The 19,287-nt window shown below is 32.2% G+C and overlaps 1 protein-coding gene across 3 annotated transcripts in view; it reads left to right on the plus strand.

The window, feature by feature from the left end:
- The window catches only part of Dh44 (corticotropin-releasing diuretic hormone 44), an 81,608-nt gene that overhangs the window by 38,464 nt on the left and 23,857 nt on the right, over window positions 1-19,287 (plus strand). The window contains exon 1 of one of the 3 annotated variants that reach the window (XM_076618590.1): window positions 17,688-17,754. The exons of 1 other annotated variant lie outside the window; for it this stretch is intronic. The gene's annotated coding sequence lies outside the window, so the exon portion shown is untranslated. One more of the 3 variants, XM_076618588.1, reaches the window with a different exon arrangement.

A 19,287-nucleotide genomic window follows, 5' to 3' on the forward strand; every position in this document is an offset into this window, starting at 1 on the left:
TTGCGGTTACATAATTCGTACTATGTCCAGAATTGAATTGAGGATATTAATATACAAGGATAATTAAACCGCAAACACAGTGGAATGCCTTCATTTTTGTTTTGTTTGTATTTGATAGACTTTTATTTTATTAATTATTTTTCATTTTTTATCATTTTCATACTTATTAATTATTTGTTCGTTATTTATATTTTTGTCAATTATTTCTCGTTTATTCGTGTTCGTTATTCTCATTAGTAATAACACATTATATTAACACATTCACGACTACGTTTATTATGTCTGATAATTGTAACATTTCTCTGTTCCGGTTATAGATATGCGTTCGTTTTTAAACTTGAAGACTCTTTCAATTTTGCTGCTATTTCCGATCGTCTATTGGCTGCGAATGTCCTGTAATATCTGATTCTTATTAAAGATTAAAACTGCAAATTTTCTATAATATCTGACTTTATTAAAAATTAAATCTGTCTGCGTACTCGCAACTTTGACAACTTCATTTTCACATTTTTCTTGGGTTCTATGCTTCGAAATGGTATTTCGAGAATTTTGATATCTGTGTCAGATTAGCCACAGTTCATTGAAAGAGGAATAAAACAAACACGACAGCGACTAAACATTGTGTGCATTGATTCATTACACAAATTACGTATAGTATTAAATATTAACTGAATTATATTTTTGAATTAGTAGTATAAAATACTATAATTCATTTATTTATTAATATTTAGATATAATTTGTTTTATTTAATTAAAATATTTTGAATGTTTTCGATATTTATAATAAATTGTGTTTAATTTTGTTGAAATATACAAACATTGTACTGTATTTTTGAGGGGTTATACAGTATAATAATATTGTAGTTAGTGCATTGTTTTTTGTGTCAAAATATATTTGTAATAAATGTTTATAATAATAAATGTTTTTAGTTTATATGAGGTAATCAAGAGGAAGATGCGTAATACTTCTTATTAAATTTATAAAAAATTTAACACACATGTTCCTATGAAATCAACAAACTTTATTCGTCTAAATCAAATGCTACGAAACGAACATCAGTGAATTAACATAATTAACAATTAAATGTTGACCCACAAAATCGAAAATTTTTCCCACAGACAATCTGGTTTACCTTATCGTTTAATAATCTCATTGTATAAAAATCAATTTTTCTTATTAACTGTAGCCTTAATGAGGAATAAAATTGTTGAAAATGTTTGTATCTGTAATTTTGTTGCAAACTTAAAGATTCACATGATAGAGGAAGATATATGTACGAAATATCCAAAGTAGAGTACTCGTCGTAATATTTAATAGATGAAACAAATTTTTTATTTTCAGATTTCATCGCTTGATTTGTGTTCGTAAATATATAAATTTACATAATATTCGCAGGGCCTTGATATCAATGGCTTAGTGCATGTACAAATATCAATAATTTTTGGAAAAACAATTTAAAAGATTCAGTGTTAATAATAAAATAAATATTTTTCGCATTGTATTCATTTTTATCAATGTTGTCATAAAATTGGTTACAAACTGAGCATTGATCCTTTTTAGGAATGTAAAATGACAAAAGTGGGTCACGGTCCATGAAAGTATCCCTAGATACGCCAAATGCAATAAGCAAAAATATTCTTTCGGCAAATTTATCGAGCAGATATAAATATATCTGTAATTATATAGCGATAAATGTAATTTTTATACAACATGGAAGAACAGTCAAAAACCACTTATCTACTGCATATAAAAATTTCACAAAAAGTGGGCATACAATATTTGTGCGGTGAGCCATCAATATTAAAATAAAATTCACGTGAAATGAAATCTCACGCGTGATGACGTTTAACAGTTAGCGTAACTGTATGTGAAACGTATGGTAAAAATACGCGAGATATGGTAACAAATGTCTACGATGAATTTAAAATAAAACACATAAGCGTGAATGCCTTTGGTTTGAAAACCGGAAGTAGGGAGTTTGAACTCGTCAAATAACACGATTAAAACTATGTTCGCTAAATAATATTCGAATATAAGGTGAATTTCGTTGGTTGCCAGGTTTCAGCAAATATTTAATTTCTAGCTGCGAAATAAAGTCCAAGCTCGTAAATGAAAATTAATTTTGTCCCTTTACCTTTTTCGTTGCGTCAACGTCGTAACGTTTAATCATTGCAAATTATGCACAAGTTAATACGAGTCCTCAGATATTCCTATTAGTTGCTGTAAAAAGAACAGTCCCGGTAGAACAATTTGTCCCATTATAATAGATCAGACACTTAATTTACTTTTCAAAGATCCTCGTTGTTTCCAAGGGACGTTTCCCGGTCTGTATTTAACTTCTTAATTCGTTATTCAACGCCCCCGCGCTATAATCTATATTGCATTATTAAATACTGCTTTCTGCATTTGCAGCTTTCATTTGCAACCTACTGCTTTCATTTACAGATACTACAGGGTTTTTCGTTTAACGCGTTTTCCATAAATATCTTAAAAATTATTGATATAACGAATGTCTTCGAGGCAAACGTTCACCGTGGCTCGTAAAAATACTCCCGCGCTTACGATGGAAAACTGTTTTTATACTTTGTGACATACTCTGTAACGTTTCTCAATGTTACAATTTAATATCAAAATTAAATGAGAAGAAAGTTTTTGTATGGGATTAGACTGCATATTGAATTCTGAAAGTGTCCTTTAATTCTTAAACGAGAAGCTTCCCAGATTCGATACTTTCATGTTCTAAATCAATACAAAATTGTTATATATATAAAGCGCTTTTATATGTAATTATTTGTATTAGTTGTCAAATTTATAGTAAATGTCACTTAAATACATGGGATAGTATCTTTTCCGACAGAGATTTTCTCGCTAGAACAATGTCTTTCCTTTAGAGGAATAATTTACATGAAAGGCATCTCGTCCGATGTATTCTCTGAAAACAAGCAAACCAACTTGCTGAAGTAATTCTAGAGAGTTTTCGTTTTGGGTTGCTAAGGATTGTAGATCAAAGGGATAAGGAAAGTACAGTAGAAATGCAAGGAAATAAGACAGAATAACGAGCGCTTGGATAAACTTATTTCTTGCACAGATTATGCGTCAGTTTATCCAGACACTCGTTATTATGTTCTACTCCTTACTTTCTGTCGTAGTTTTTTCTTCCTTTGATGCAGAATTCTCAACAGCGCCTGACGAAAACTTTTTAGAATTACTTCACCAACTTATCTTCAAAGAATTCATTAGAAAAACTTCCTGCTTGTATTAATTCAATATGTCGATGGTAGATAATTTACATAAACAAATTGTTGCTTATTGTCGAGTCTGTTCGCAATTATTATAAAGTATCACTGAAAAGTCGAAAAAATCACGTTTGACGACATGTTATTTTACTATCGTAACATTTATCGTAACGTAACGATTGTAATAGAAAATGAAATAGGAAGTGGAAGTGATATAAATCGAAAGTAACAATTTAACGAAATTTATTATTTATTATAATTTATATTTTTCACATTTATTACAATTTATTCATTTAACAAATTAATCCGTTAGTTTACAGTTTGTATAAACATTCGTGGAAATCAAAGCGGGCTTGGATATGATTTTACTTAAGATAAAAGTGAAAAATAACAATTTGAAATAATTAAATAGTTTAAGTAGGAAAGATTTATTTCTGCCAATATTAATATTTTTAGTCTGAGACTAACGTTGGAAAAGGAACTTTGTTCAGGACAAATAAATCTATGATGAGATAATTCGGATTTTAATATTAAAATATAAGGATGGCACAAACATGGAAAATGAGGCGAAATAATTTTGGCAAAAAATGGTTTAGATAGATATCCCGTAATGTATAGGTAGAAGACACAAAATTCCATTTTTTTTTTTTTTTTTTTTTTTTTTAGTGAACATCAAACTTTTCTCATTAAAAAACTTGTAGATAATATCAGAACAAATTTAATCGCGTTATATAACGTGAACTCCAAACGACTTCTTCTTTCAATGCCGCTTCTGACGAATTAGTTGAATAGATATTATTTAAAATATTAAGTCATTACTAATACGGCTTTTTCATTATTAGATGCAAATAAACAACTGTCTGTCGATAATTAATCAGCAGATTGCAGATTCCTATGTATTTTTGGGAAATTTGAAAACGCAAGAATGAACAGAACGCACATTATATGGGAAAATACATTGAATATTCAAAATACGATGGTCTTTACAATATGTAGTGTACAAAACAGTTTTCTATAACTTTTATTTTTTTATCTAGTAATCGATAGTAAAATATCGTTTTTCATTTTCTATGACTGTTTGCCAACTTTCTATCAGGTTTTCTATTCTCTTTTCATAAAACTATCGTAACAGAGTTCCGTTGTTCTAAATTTTACTCTCGACATTACTTATTGAATGATATTCAATGTTTTTAATGATTTCTACATTAACATGGTAATTTAAAATAAAAGAAATATCGTGTAATAATAATATATATATATATCATATATGATAGAAACACTGTATTATTTCACACAATACTATTGTGCAGAAAAATTTCTTAGAACGAAATATCTACAAGAACAGAATGTTATTTGTCCTACTATTTAGTAACGCGATAATTATTAAATTCAGAATTAATGGAAGAACGAATGCCAAAAATAAATACTTACGTCTGTTTTGGTTTCAAGACAAAATACGAAAGTACACAGATGGAATTAAACAATAATTCTGTAGATTATTCGACGTGTCAAGTTTCTAAACTTGACAAAGATACATTGAGAGCCAAGTTCTTGTTAAATTAGGAAACTTCTGCTCAGTGGAAGAGCCGTACGATGTACGCGACGTATGTACGTCCGCAGCATAACAGACGGTTAAGATATTTCGACGTCTGACGATAAATGTACTCATACTACTTCCTCGTATGAATTTCAATGCCACATGATATACAATGCGACGCGATACGAGTCATATACATTGAATCTTATCATCACGAATACATTGAAACTCTTTCGATTTATTCAACAGTTGCGTTGACCAAGCGAATTGATGGATTTGGAACTTTAATAATATTCTCATTTCAGTCGTTATTTAATTACTTTTGGTTTTAGTTGGGAAAATACCTTCTTTGTTTCTGTGAGTTTATATCAGGTCGTCCAAAAAGTTTCTTTTGTTTTATAAGGAAATAATAGATGCACAACATTTTTCGTTTTATATTATTTTATCGAATTACGTATGTAGTATCGTAAATATAATATTATAACGATGATTTATTTACGATGAATGGATTGTACAGATGTTGATTAATCACAATAACGTATTATGGTCTAGACAACGCAATCGTTAATTTGTAACTCTTGTCACAACGGATCCTACGCTCTCTCTTTCTCTCTCACGCGGACCACACTCTCACGACAATGCTGGCAACACTCTCACTTCTTGATTTGCACTCTCTGACTCCTCAAAATGGTACTGCTCGCCCTTCAATCTTTTTTGTCTTCTCTCGGAGACGACCCCCCCCCCCACTACGCTCGAATCACGCCGTCGTTGGCGATTATGATCGCGTATGCACCTTCCTTGTGTATGTGAAAAAAACGAACCGAAGGTGAATCGACGTTTCTGGAACCATACACTGATCGCTACATTGTATGCATTTCGCCGGTCCTATACGACGATCTGTCTATGGCACTGCATTATACTATCCCGATATCTTTTAGGTCCTTTGTCTACGATACTACACGTATGATCCATTTTGTTCTATCAAAATAAAAATCACAACCTTCGACAGATTAGGTTTCATGTTTGTATAAAAATGCATCGTTGTAAAAGACGTGTCTGTAAAAGAAAGACACTTTTCGGACAACCTAATATAAATGAAAAACGAAATTAAATTTGATAATATATTTTTGTGAATTTATGAAAAACAGTTTATTATTGAGCGATAGTCAAGAAGCGGAGTTGTCTGTTTATTACCGCAATCTTTTCAGTTGTTAAAACTTTGACTTACTACGATTCTTAACTCATCACATGAAGATAAGAAGAAAAATATAGTAAGACGCATTTTTTCACAAATGAATAGATTTTTAATTCAAAACGCTCTTAATTAGTTCCATATTATTAAAATTTATTTGATTTGGAAAATACATAAACCTTTTCTCATCCTCTTAAGAATTACAAAATAATCGTCATTATGTATGCTCGTGTTTTTTCGCCAGCTGTATAAAAAATAGTCACTTTTCAGACTATGCATGTTTAAAGAATAGATTAGATCGTATAAGAAACTGTGACTTTTTCTTAGTAATTTTATTTTGTATGTATTAAAGCACTTCCTTCCAGCTACGAGTTAAGATGGTAATCAGAAAATTCAGCTGAGAAATGTACTTATTATAACGTTTCCTATCTATAATCTTCGTTATCGTATTTGAGATATTTCATATAAGCCTTGCCATTCTATATATCTTTCTCTAATTTTGAAAATATCGTTCCCAAAACTGAAAAAGAGAAAATAAAATACATTTATCTTTATACAATACAAATACGAAAATTTAAATTATAATGGCGTGGTAAATATTTCATATGCATACGTTCATCAATTTTTATTACTTGCTGCTATTTATCATTTAAATACATTTCGTAAAAATATCGAAATCATATTTGAGTAATCAGTTGACATACGCATGACAAGCATGACACGTTATATTACTGTATTTCATGTAATATCAGAAATAACTGAAGAAATGGAAAATAAGCAATGAAAATGTAACAGTCATTTACTTCACGCCTCGCATTTATATTATCTTTCATCTTTTTATTTCATATTCACTAGCCTTTAACCAGTTGGCTGTTTTTGACGAGTATACTCGTCATGAAGAAATGGCAATATTTTGTTTTACGACGAGCCTTGTCGGTGATAAAATTAAAAAATGAAATTGTCATTTCGTTAGAACTTAATTCTTAATTTATTTTTTGTGATACATTTTATGTACACATTTTTCAAAGTTTTCAAATAAATCGCAACAGCTAACTGGTTAATCTACTTTACCAAATATATAATTCTGTTGGAATAATAATTTACGAAGAATATTTTAAAATAAAAAACAGAAACATAGAATGAAAGAAATGGAATTTTTAATTATTTAAGTTAACCTTAAGTTAATCTTTTTTATTGTTAAATCAAAAAATAACTTTTAATACATAAATAACTTTTTTCTATTTAATCTTTTAAAAATATTGTTATACCATTAAAGTGCCTTAATCAGTGAGAATAATAAAACTAATTTTTGTTTCTTTTTCATAAAAATATTGATATCAAACATTTTATATTTGTATCTATTTCATATTAAGTGCAATTTATGTTTTCTTAATGTTACTTCCATACTGAAAGTTGCCTATAACAGAGATACGCGCATCTTTACATAAATATGTGATTGAATACCCACAAAAGTCCTTTATTTATTGCAATTGATTTTATAAGAATAACATTTTGAAAACAAAATGGTAGAAGAGAGATGGGATGAAAGCAAGATATATTGTTTCATTTGTTTCAAGCAAGATATATCAAACACCAAAGGTCCATTCTGTCTTTAACTGATAACATTGAAAAGAATATAAATAACATCGAAACTACTAACTCTCTCTCTATATATATATATTCACCTGTCTTATTTTTTGCTTTCTAAAATAGTGTACTTTGTACTTTTCATAAATTGACTGTATTCAATGGTTCAGTGTAATAAGACAGGATAATATTAACATATGCTTCTTTACTTAATATTATTTCTTTAGATACCAAAACCATAATAGCCGAACAAAATTTACATGAAACTTACATACTGATTTTTAAAGAACAAGGATAATTATCAAATTAAATAGCAACGAATAATCCTTAGATCAAAAGTAAGATATCAAATATTATTGATTCACAGTAAAATAAAATATACATATGAAACAGCCGCCGTGAAAGATAATTAAGAAATTTTCTAACTACAGAATTTCGCGATTCAATGACCCAAATGGTCCACAGAACGCAAAGTATAGTTAAATAATACGCAATACTGCGATTTATATTTCATCGAACTCGATGGCAATGACATTATGCATTTGATCTTTCCGTTATTACGTTCCGTGGTCGATCGATGAATCACTTAATTGCTTCGAATTATTCATGTGAATAATTACCATTTCTATACGTTCGTCGCGAACATCGCATCATATTGTGTCGCGAGTGCCTATTAATCTGCGCCGATAGTTCAATCATGGTTCTGTGTTCTCATCGAAAAAAGTTCGATCCAATACTCGAGATGACGTGAAGTGATTGCAAAATGAGATTTGCTCGTCCAGGGAAATTGCGGTTAGAACGAGGACTAAAGATCGCAGGGGGGAAACGCGTGGTCAAAGAAGCACGTGCTCACCCAGCAGCGTTTTTAATTTGCTCTCGCAAATTGCACATGCAAATTCCTATTAAACGCACACGCATGTACGATATCGGGTAAAAATCTTACATCACTAGTGTTGTTGGTCGGCCTGTATGGTAATTAAGTCTATTTCGGAAATGTCTCATTTGAATTCAAATTCATAATGAATGGGAAATTTTTCTAAAGTTTTCCTATTTATGTATGCCTTTTGCTTATATTTTTCCAATGAAGCGTTTTGAGCAGATTGGAACAATTCATTTTTACAGTATCAATTTCTTTGTAGTTATGTACAATATAAAGTTACTAAGAATGTGACACGAGATTGAGTATATTCGAGTCTAATTAATTAATATATAAATGTTATAATAATCTGAGATATTTGACATCTGAACGAAACTGTAACAATTTCTGTTGTGCCAGAAAAGGAGTCTATAATCTAATACGTAAGAAACAATCTTTTTACTAAATATTCATAATGTTTGTTTCCCTTCCATTTTAATTATTAAATAATACGATTATAAACAATATATGTCCATTGCAGTTAACATTTTCGTAATATAGCAGAAAATATAACATCGAAGTACGTACGAATTTATTACATAAACTGAGGTTGCCATTATTGAAACATCATAATTGATTCACGTAGGTGTATAACGAACATAATGTATTATAATATTTGACACAATATCAAAGTCACATGGAAAGTTCGTTGCAAAAATGTAACAATCAATTTTATGAACCGTATTTATGTTACCTTTCATCTTTGTACTTAATTTCAATGCATATTATTAAATATATTACATGTATTATTTGAATAATATTTGAAAGAAATATTTTTAAAATATTAATTTGTTTCCGAAATGTATTCTCATCCTTACACATACCAGCACATTATATCGTACAATTGTAGACCTGCACAAAAATAAATGAACAGGCAGTGGAAGTAAATATGAATGAGGAATAATCGAACTACTACTACTACTAGTATTGTATATTTAACTTTTATTTATTATATATTCTCATAGTATATAAATTATTCAGTAAATAATTAAACTTCGTTGATATTTCCACTACGTGTCCATTTATTTTTGTCTATGACTATATAATACAATTTAGCTTAGACCTTCTGGAATAGAACTGAATCTCAACACACAGGTTAAAGAAATAATCATTCGATCAAGATCTTTCTATGAATCGCAAATGACACTTTAATTCGCTTCGATGGAATCATTTAAAGTTGATAATACAAATTCTTAAGAGACATTTACAACAATGAATTTTAATCAGATCCGCATGAGCAACGCTGAAAGGAAATTAGGAGAAGAAAAGTCAATTTTCCATTATGTAAATCAGATCGTCGTTGGTCGTTGTTTCGTGAAAGTCGTAAACGACATTCAGATCTCTTTTGAGTAAGCAATTTTAATGAATTAATTTAGGGTTTGGCGCGTTATCGATAAATCGATATGCCGAATTAATCTTACTCTTACTCTTCCGTTGTCTATAAATTTCCGGTGGCCCCAACCTTGACAGGCCTTGGGATAATTATCGTATCGATTGCGGTTTCCCATATCGGTAATTAATTATTATACAATTTCTGTATATGAAAACGCGAAATGTATAGAAGTGCACAAATTATTGAATTTAATTTATATTTTCGTTCATTTTCGGCAGAGCTACGAGAAAATTGGATATTCCGTAATTGGGTTTTCTAAATTGGGGGTGTTTTATAATATTATAGGACCGTATTAATTGCGATGAAATGGATTTTTCCTGCTAATTATTGTTGCAACCATCGTTATTTTTGGATGAATTTCAAATATCTATTTGTAATTTCTTATACGCCTACATTGGATTACACAGAAATTTTTATCGCGTCGTGTTTCGAAAAACGTAATTACGATACATCTATGCAATAACGAAAATAATATAATAATGTAAATTGAGGGAACAGAAAGCATGAATGAAACGTGGAGTGAACGCAACGTTTCTTCTTAATGAGTTAATCAGATTTAATCTTCGTTAAAATTCATAATTATAAATTCCGAATACGCTCGTTATTTATAATGCAACTTCTGTTACCTGTCCATTCGCGCGTTCAGTTTAATTATTTTCACATCATATTTCATATCTCAACTATACTGGAGTATATGCACTGGCTACAAAAAATATTTCCACAGCGTTCTATTTACTATCGGATTTATATACTACATACTCAATTAGCACCAAGTATGATACGTTTCGTATCATTTGATAATACTCTCGCACGAGGATAAAAATGTAATATTTCTAAAATGAAATTGATAGAAACGGAGTCCAAAAGAAACACGCTTCGTTGGAAAATAAAGGTATGAGCAAATACCTTTTGTAGCTGCTGTGTTTCGTCCAGGGCCGGCGTGACCTTTTGCGGGGCCGAGATCAAAAATTTTGCGGGGCCTGAATACACATTGAAATCCTACACTTAAATTTTACAACGAGGAATTATTTATTTACAAATGCTGTTACATATTATATATTTTTTATAAGCAGTTTTTTAAACAAATCCAAGTAATAATTTTTCGCATGCATAATTCGCTTTCAAGGGGCAAAAAATTCAATGAAAGTAGAAAATCTGTAATCATGTATGACTTTTGCAAAAAGCTATTGATATAGTTTAATTTCTCTAAAAAGTACATTTCTCTGAAAGCGCCTGGATTTTTTTAATCTAAAATAGTTTCCAGGATATGAGGACTTTACGGAGTTACACTGAACTTTCATGATTTTTCTCACTCCTTTAAACTGAATCACCGCTACTAAAAAAATGTCTGACATCTGTTAATGATATTATCATTCTGTAAAAAGTTAATCAAAATCGATGTTTTTTAATTGGGTAATTTTCGTAAACCGCGGGGCCTCTCAAAACGCGGGGCCAGGTTCCGACGAACGCGCTGAATCTGCCTTGCGCCGGCCCTGTTTCGTCCAAAGGAACAGAACGTGAGGATTCTCGTAGCTAATTTTACGACAACAGCTTTCGAAGACAAGAGGCTACTTTTGAGCCAGGACATTAACACTTAGAATTGTTCCTTTTAGCAATGGTAATGACGCTTTTAATTTTTTGTGTCTTCTTTATGTTCAATCTTCTATTTCTTTTCTTCAACCAACTCAGCGGTTTTCGAAGCCTCGCGACAAGAAAACGCACATTTCTACGTTCTTCTCGTGGACGCTTGATCGTCTCAGGGCTGGTCCATTTTTCAGAATCAATCGTCTAATATCTCTTTTGGCGAATGATAAGTATAGGTACCTCTATATGTGGACGGTGTAAGTACCAAGTAGACTAGAGATTTTATGCGTTCGTAGGAAATTAGCAGTGCAAAACTGCATACGATGCGTATAATATACAAAGATATATAAAGTATTGAACAGAATAGAGTATGTTTTTATTCTTATAAATTCTATTAATTAGTTGATCAATTAGAATTCTATTTGTTCGAACGAAATTTTAGTTAAACCTGATTAACCGAACTTCCGCGATTTAAATTCATTTATCTGAACGTGAGCTCCTATTATGCGAATGGAATATGGAGATAACAGATATGTCGGTGAGCTCCTATTACATGAACTTTAATTACGTGTATAATAAATTTCAAATAAAATATATTTAGATTCCATTTTCTTAATTATGTTCAAGAAAATGCAAGGTGTCTCTGCCTTTTTAGGCAAAATAACGTCAACATGTTCTACGAGTAAAAATAAGAGAAGAACGTCGTATAATAAAATTGATACTCAAAAATGTTGTGCTAATAAGATTATAACAAAAGCGTGAAACAAACACGGACTGGTTTTCGTTCGGTTCGGTACAAAGACAGATTTCCTTTCAGAGTATCGTTTGTTCTTATAAATACAGCACTCGTATGGATTGTCCAGAAAGTAATTCCGTTTTTTTCATTCAAACGTCGTTGGTGGTATTTTTAAGCAGCCAACTTTATTCTACACGATTTTATTTTAATGAAATCATTATACATTTTGACAACTGACATTTTAAGTTTTATACACGAAAAACGTTTTCGAATTTGCCAAGTCAAAAATGGAAAACCAAAGTGAGCATTTTCGTCCTTGACTTTCTTATTGTCGTAAAGCATAAAAATGCGGTACAAACAAGAAAAAAATTGTACGCCATGTACGGAGAGATTGTATTGACTAAACGCCAATGTCAGAATTGCTTTCCGAAATTTCGATCTCAAAGTTGCATCACGTTCTGCAAGGCCGATTGAGGCTGATGAAGACCAAATAAAGGCATTGGTGCACGCAAATCGTTACGTAACAACACGGGAAATTGCTGGCAGGTTGAATTTACATAACCGAATAAAACTATTATTTTTTTCCCCATCAAAAAAATCCACTTCCATATCCGTGGAAAAACGAAATTACTTTTCGAACAACCCGATATTGAAAATTGAATTTATTACATTGCGAATGTCTGGTTAATCTCTTTCAATTTCGACGAACGCGGCGTAAATCCTTTGGCAATTCCTCGCGTGTATTAACTTTTACCTGATGAACAGTGTTCTTCTAACGTTCACCAAATGTCCAGAAAAAGAAATCCAGTGGAGTGATTTTGAGAAAAATGAATTTTAATATTTAACAACCAGGCACCGATTTCGCAATTATCACATTTTCGAAATATAACACGTTATCTTCAGTTTCAATGCGGATGCGGCTTTCTTATTTAATATACATATAGATAAACTGTCTTTCTGCTGCCTGGCAGCAACGACTTGACTTAAGCGTTTGTGATTTAAAGTTACAGATACGCTCTTTCGACAGCATTGAAAATAACGCTTGTTTAATGCGTATTTTTGTTCTAATCTTTTAATAAAGCATTTTTCAGCCTACATTTATATGACATTTTTCTCTCACGTTTCACTTGTAAAATATGCTGACGTAGTTTTGCGCGTCGAAGAGCAAAAGCAGCTCGTATAAAAACGCATAAAAGCCCACACTATATTATAATTACGTAGTACATATATTAATGCAGAATATTTTAGATATCCGCCGTCAGTACCACAATGCACGTGCAATTTAAGCGTAAAGAAGTTTGATTAAAATGCAAAGTAAAGAAGATTTCGAAACTGTTCGGTATAATCTCTGTCGAATTAAGACGGCCGATAATCTGTCGAAGTTAATTTTCATAACGCCAAGATATTCCAAGGCAGCTGCAGATTTACTACGCGGCATCCGTGGTTCCACCGACCGTGAAAAATTTCCCGATGTTCGCCACCAAAGTAATTTGCATACAGAGTGAATTTCCCCTGTACTTCCTACGTCTTTCTCAATTCATACCACCTACGATGGGCCAAATGTTTGCGCAACTCTTTTAACAGATACACGTCGCATATGAAGTAATAAGCATTGTAGATTTTATGATTTTATGATAAAAATTTTGCGACATGTCGTCCAACGTATCAGGCGTTCAGAGAAAATTGTATCAAACTTTAAAAGTGTACAACCCTGTGTGTATTATTCTTTTGCAACTTCCGGATAATAAAACGTTCACTTTTCTGATATTCAGTCTCGTTCCCTGAAACAGAGATTAAGATCTAAGAGCCCCATATCTTTTTCATCGCTAAAACATATACGAAAACTGAAATATTTTTTATTTTCGTTTACTTAAATATTTAAGTACAATATTTAACTGGAATATTTTATTTATTTGAATATGGCCTGAGAAAGTATTATATGTTTGATAAGTAATTATTGTTAGTTACAATTTATGTGATTATTATTTTCTTATTGTACATGTGCTATCATTAATTCTTAAAATAAAGCAATTTTTTTTTGTTATACACTAAACCTCATAATATTTTTAATTATTTTCAACGAACCGCATATTCTGAGCTCATAATGTTTTGATATTATACGTTACAGACGAAAAATTTTACACGCGTCATTGAGAAATTAAAGATAGCACACTTGGGCTATCTTTTTGACGAGGAGTGTAGTGGAAAATTATCAAAATCTTTAAGAGTCATTATTTTATGCGAAACATTACAGTGTAGTGGACCCACTGTCCACTAACCGGACCAACATTCGATTTTATAACAATAATCTCCTTAATTCGACGTAACAAAATTAATTCTCCTCTCGTCTGTAATTATCTATCGCATTTTTCGATCACGATTTCCACCAATTTTGACGTTTATACCATTACTGTATTTCCTGTTATTTGTTCCCATGCATGCTATAGATAATTTTATAATACGAATTCGAATTTTCAACAGACTTCTTGAATTGTTTAGTCTGGTTTATCTTCAATCTGTTTGTTAGAGGATTTAGATTAGAAATCTTTCGATATCAACTTCACTGTCTCGAAGTCAACTGAAACTTACTGTATTACTTAAAAACTCCGAAAAGAAAGTTGACATACAAAATGTACTATAATCGTCTTAAAGCTCTTCTTGATTCAGTTTCAAGCTCTCCGTTATCCGAGGCAAAGAAATTTTTCGGCCCGCTATCAACACAACAATTTAAGCTGATCACATTTTGTGATCAACTCTGTATACGTGCATTTTACTCATAAAAACTTTTCCTTAGGATCGTTTTCTTTCAATAAAATTTGAAAGCTACGATCAATTTTTTCCGATGGTACCACATATTTTGTCATATATTCATCGATTCATCTCGGCATTTCCGATACAAAAAATATTAATCTATTTATATCGAGAAGCTATCAACTTAGCAGATATCTTTAGTTCGTCAAAAATATCAGTATACAGTATGAATAATAGTCTTAAATATACAATTAATGTCAAAGACGATCTTACTATATAACGAGGCTCATTAATATAGCGAATAGTTCACTGTTCAGGTCTTTCGATGGTCTTCGCGAAGCGTGTGCTTTCTACAAGTAAATTTCTAACTTCTATATATACATTTTCAGATCCGTTTTGAATTTTACCAATATAATAAATTTTATAAAAATATAATAAATTTTCATGCTCGTGGTAGGTAAGGGTTAAGCAAGCGTTCCACTCGCACGTACGAAGACATTAGGTTAAACGTATTAGAAAAATAGGGGATAGCCAGAAATGGTAAAGACGAGCATCGGGAAATAAATATTGCAACTAGCAAGATTCATAAAAGAAAATCTAAAGCTAAGGGCTTTGCGCCTGAAAAAGTAAATCCAAGTGCAATATCAATTACTGGGTTGGCAACTAAGTGATTGCGGATTTTACAATACCACCTATTGACAAAATCCGCAATCACTTAGTTGTCAACGCAATATACCATCTCGCGGCGTTGTAACAACTTTGGCAAAGTATCTGCGCGATATTTAAAAGTGAGCAATGGAGCAGGAAGTTAGCGAGTTCGTTATAAGAATTTATTAGTTGACACGTTTCACGAATAGAATTATCGAAATTGGAATCGAAATTGTGCTTGTAAGATAAATAAGTGAGAAAGGTCAGAGCACTCTATGCGACCATTAAATAAATTGAAAAGGAACACAAAGAACGGGAGAAGCTTCTAGGTCGTGGTTGCCAGATGAACGTGCAATACATAGAACGTAAAATATGGTTTAATTAGCGTTATTTCGACGGAAGGAGGTCGTTTCGCTCACGAAATTCCACGTTTAATTATTTTGTTGGTCACCTTATGGCGAAAGCACATCTCTATCGTTGGACGTTATTTAAACGAGGCATCCGATACAAAGCGGATGGAACGTGGAAATCCGCTTTAATAACCTCAAAACGCAGACCAGATCTAAAGTTTCGCAATTTTCTACGTAGATACGCGAGAAAGTTAATTTACTCGTCCAGAATTAATGAATTAACAGACGCAGAATGACAAAATAAGGTATGTTTAACTTGCAGTATAGTGTGCTGTGGCATGCTACATACACAGGGTGTCCAGTTCTAATCGATCCACGCAAATATCTTCTAAACGATCTTAAATATCTTGTAACGATCACAAATCTTATTTAGATGTACGTACTGTGGCGGATGAAAAGAGAGACGTGCGTTTCGTCCCGGGACTACCGGTGGACTCGTCAGTAAGGCTATGCCCGGTAGTCCCTGCCTTAGACGTAGAGGGAGTCTCACTAGGTGCGGTATTTGTATCAATCGCTCGTATATTCGACCGCTAGCGAGTTAGACAGACTCGTTGTCGTCGTAGCCCTCTAGTGTTGGCGGTTGGTACCAGCGGACCGCCCGGGAGGTGTTGCGCCGCATTGATGCCTCGACCTGTCGGCGTCCTGTTGATACCGATCCGCCACAGTACCCTGGAAATTTCAAGCTGGACTTCGCTTTTTTTAAATGGAAAGATACATTTTTTTGTATACCGTTCAATGCGGTTTTTAACACTCTACGAAAATACATCAAGGCACTCGAATCTGAAAATGTTTACCTTAGAACATATTTCAATGTTTTTCATGAAATTGTGTGTGTGAGAGACAAGGAGAATGTAAATGTAAAAAACACTTGCGTTGTCTTTCCTTATCTTTCATACGGTAAGTTATACAAGATCAAAGATAAAATATTTTTTCAACTAATCATTTCTCGGTGTTGAAGTAGAAAAAAGGTATTAGAAAAAGAACGGGTAGCATATTGGTGAAGGAATGTCTAAAAGAAAGAGAAGAGACAATTGGGAAAATTATGACGAAGAATATAACAAAGACAGAGTGAGAGAGAGGGAAATATTGGTGAAGGAGTGTCTGAAAGAAAGGGAAGAGACAATTGGGAAAATTAGAACAAAGAATATAGCAAAGACAGATAGACAGTCAAACATAGAGGAAAATATCTATGAATGGAAAATCTAAGGCAACAGAATATATACAGGGTGGTTGGTAACTGGTGGTACAAGCGGAAAGGGGGTGATTCTACGCGAAAAAAGAAGTCGAAAATATAGAATAAAAATTTTTCGTTTGAGGCTTTGTTTTCGAGGAAATCGACTTTAAATTTTCGCTCGATACGCGTGCATTTTATCACGTCTCGTTATAACGGATCTCACTGTAGATCGTTGTCTCGATGGAAAAATTAAAAAAAAAAATTAAAAAAAATTTTTATTCTATATTTTCGATTTCTTTTTTCGCGTAGAATCCACCAGTTACCAACCACTCTGTATATCTAAAATTCTAAATGAAAGGGACAAAGAGTTGCGATACCAGGTGCTATAGAATAAAGTCATGAACGCTAAATACAATAAGAGATATACGTAAATATATATGAACAGTGGAAAGGGCAGGGCATCTAGAGAGGAAAGCGGAGACAAGCAAGGATTAATCGCGAGTGTAAGGTGTGGATACGCGGAGGAGGGAAACCGGTATTGGTTGGAGGACGAGAAAAAGGAAATGTGTTCTTTGTAAAATAGAAATAGGTACGTTAAAACGCTTATTAGACAACTACTGTGTCTGGTGTGTGTATCGAGTGAGAAGGAAATAGTGGAAGGCAGGAGAAATGAGGCAAGTTCGTTAAGATCCATAGAAAAACAGCGTAAAAGTACGAGGAACAGTTGAAGCCAAATGTGAACGTGTAATATATTGTAGCTTTTATAGAGATATATTTTCATTTATTTTGTGATTATGTGCTAAGAGAAATTATAATTTACGTAGGTATATACAGAATGAGTTGAAAATCAGTCTCCACAATTTTTCTGGGTTTTTCGATAGTGGGGGAAAAAATGTTTCCAACGAAAATTGATCAGCTTTCGATCGATTACAGATTCCAATAATACATAGGAGAACGTATATGAACTTTATCATTGACTTTTAACGGAAATATGATTGTCCACGATTTGTCCTCATTTGTCCAACTAAAATTTTCGTTTGACCATCCTGCAAAAAGTTCTGATCTTTAAATAACTAGTTGATCAAACAAAAATGAGAATCACATATCAAATTTTAAACTATAATTGTATCCTTAGTTATAGGATAGCTTTTTATATCCTCACAATAATCGCTTGTTCTATACTCCATTGAAAAATATTTATTTTTAATTTTCCAGTAGGTAGAGATAGACAGAAGTTAATCCAAGATCTAAACGTGACTTGTTGCATAGCATGTATGATATTAAGTAGTACGGAATATAATAGAAGAACTAATAATTAGATTTTTTATGCAAATTGTCATATCTTTATAAACATAATTTACTAATAGCGCCTAACTGTAAACAGATAAAATTGAAATAGAAATATACCTATCAGAAATTACAACTAATATTCTATTTTACGTATTCTTTTATATTGTATTCGTTCTGTGAATTTTTGCATCTTTAAATTTTATGCAAACGCATTAAAATCTGCAGTCTACTAACGTAATACGAAAAATTTAAATATGTAATGTAATGTTTCGCAAATATAATACGTAAAATTACTCCTTTCACTGCTCAATCTGTAATAGGTAATACGTTCTGCAAAATGCGCGTTTATTATACAGAACTCATAAATTTACGGATTCAGCATCGGGCGTTTTATCACGAGAATATGTATTCGACAGTGAGATGGTTAATTAAAGCGATCGAGAGGCATGGACAAACGAAAGAAATTTTCGACTTGTTTTTTCATGTATTAGGTTGTCCGAAAAGTGTCTTTCTTTTATAGACACGTCTTTTACAACGATACATCTTTATACAAACATGAAACCTAATCTGTCGAACGTTGTGTAATATCGTGATGTAATATGTTTACAAAACGTGGACAATAGAGTTGTTAATCAGACAGATAAGACGATTGTGGCTTAACTTGAACTATTCATACCAAACGTACAGAACGCAGCGCAATCCACACTCTCTCGGCAACGCCACTCGCAACCTCCGTCTCCGCTCAACTCGCACTCGGCTCCTCGACTCGCACTCTGTTTCCCGACTCGCGCTCTGTTTCTCGACTAACTGTTGTCGCATTCCATTGCCCTTT

The sequence above is a fragment of the Bombus vancouverensis genome, chromosome 5 (assembly GCF_051014615.1).
Source record: "Bombus vancouverensis nearcticus chromosome 5, iyBomVanc1_principal, whole genome shotgun sequence".
NCBI classification, from domain to species: domain Eukaryota; kingdom Metazoa; phylum Arthropoda; class Insecta; order Hymenoptera; family Apidae; genus Bombus; species Bombus vancouverensis.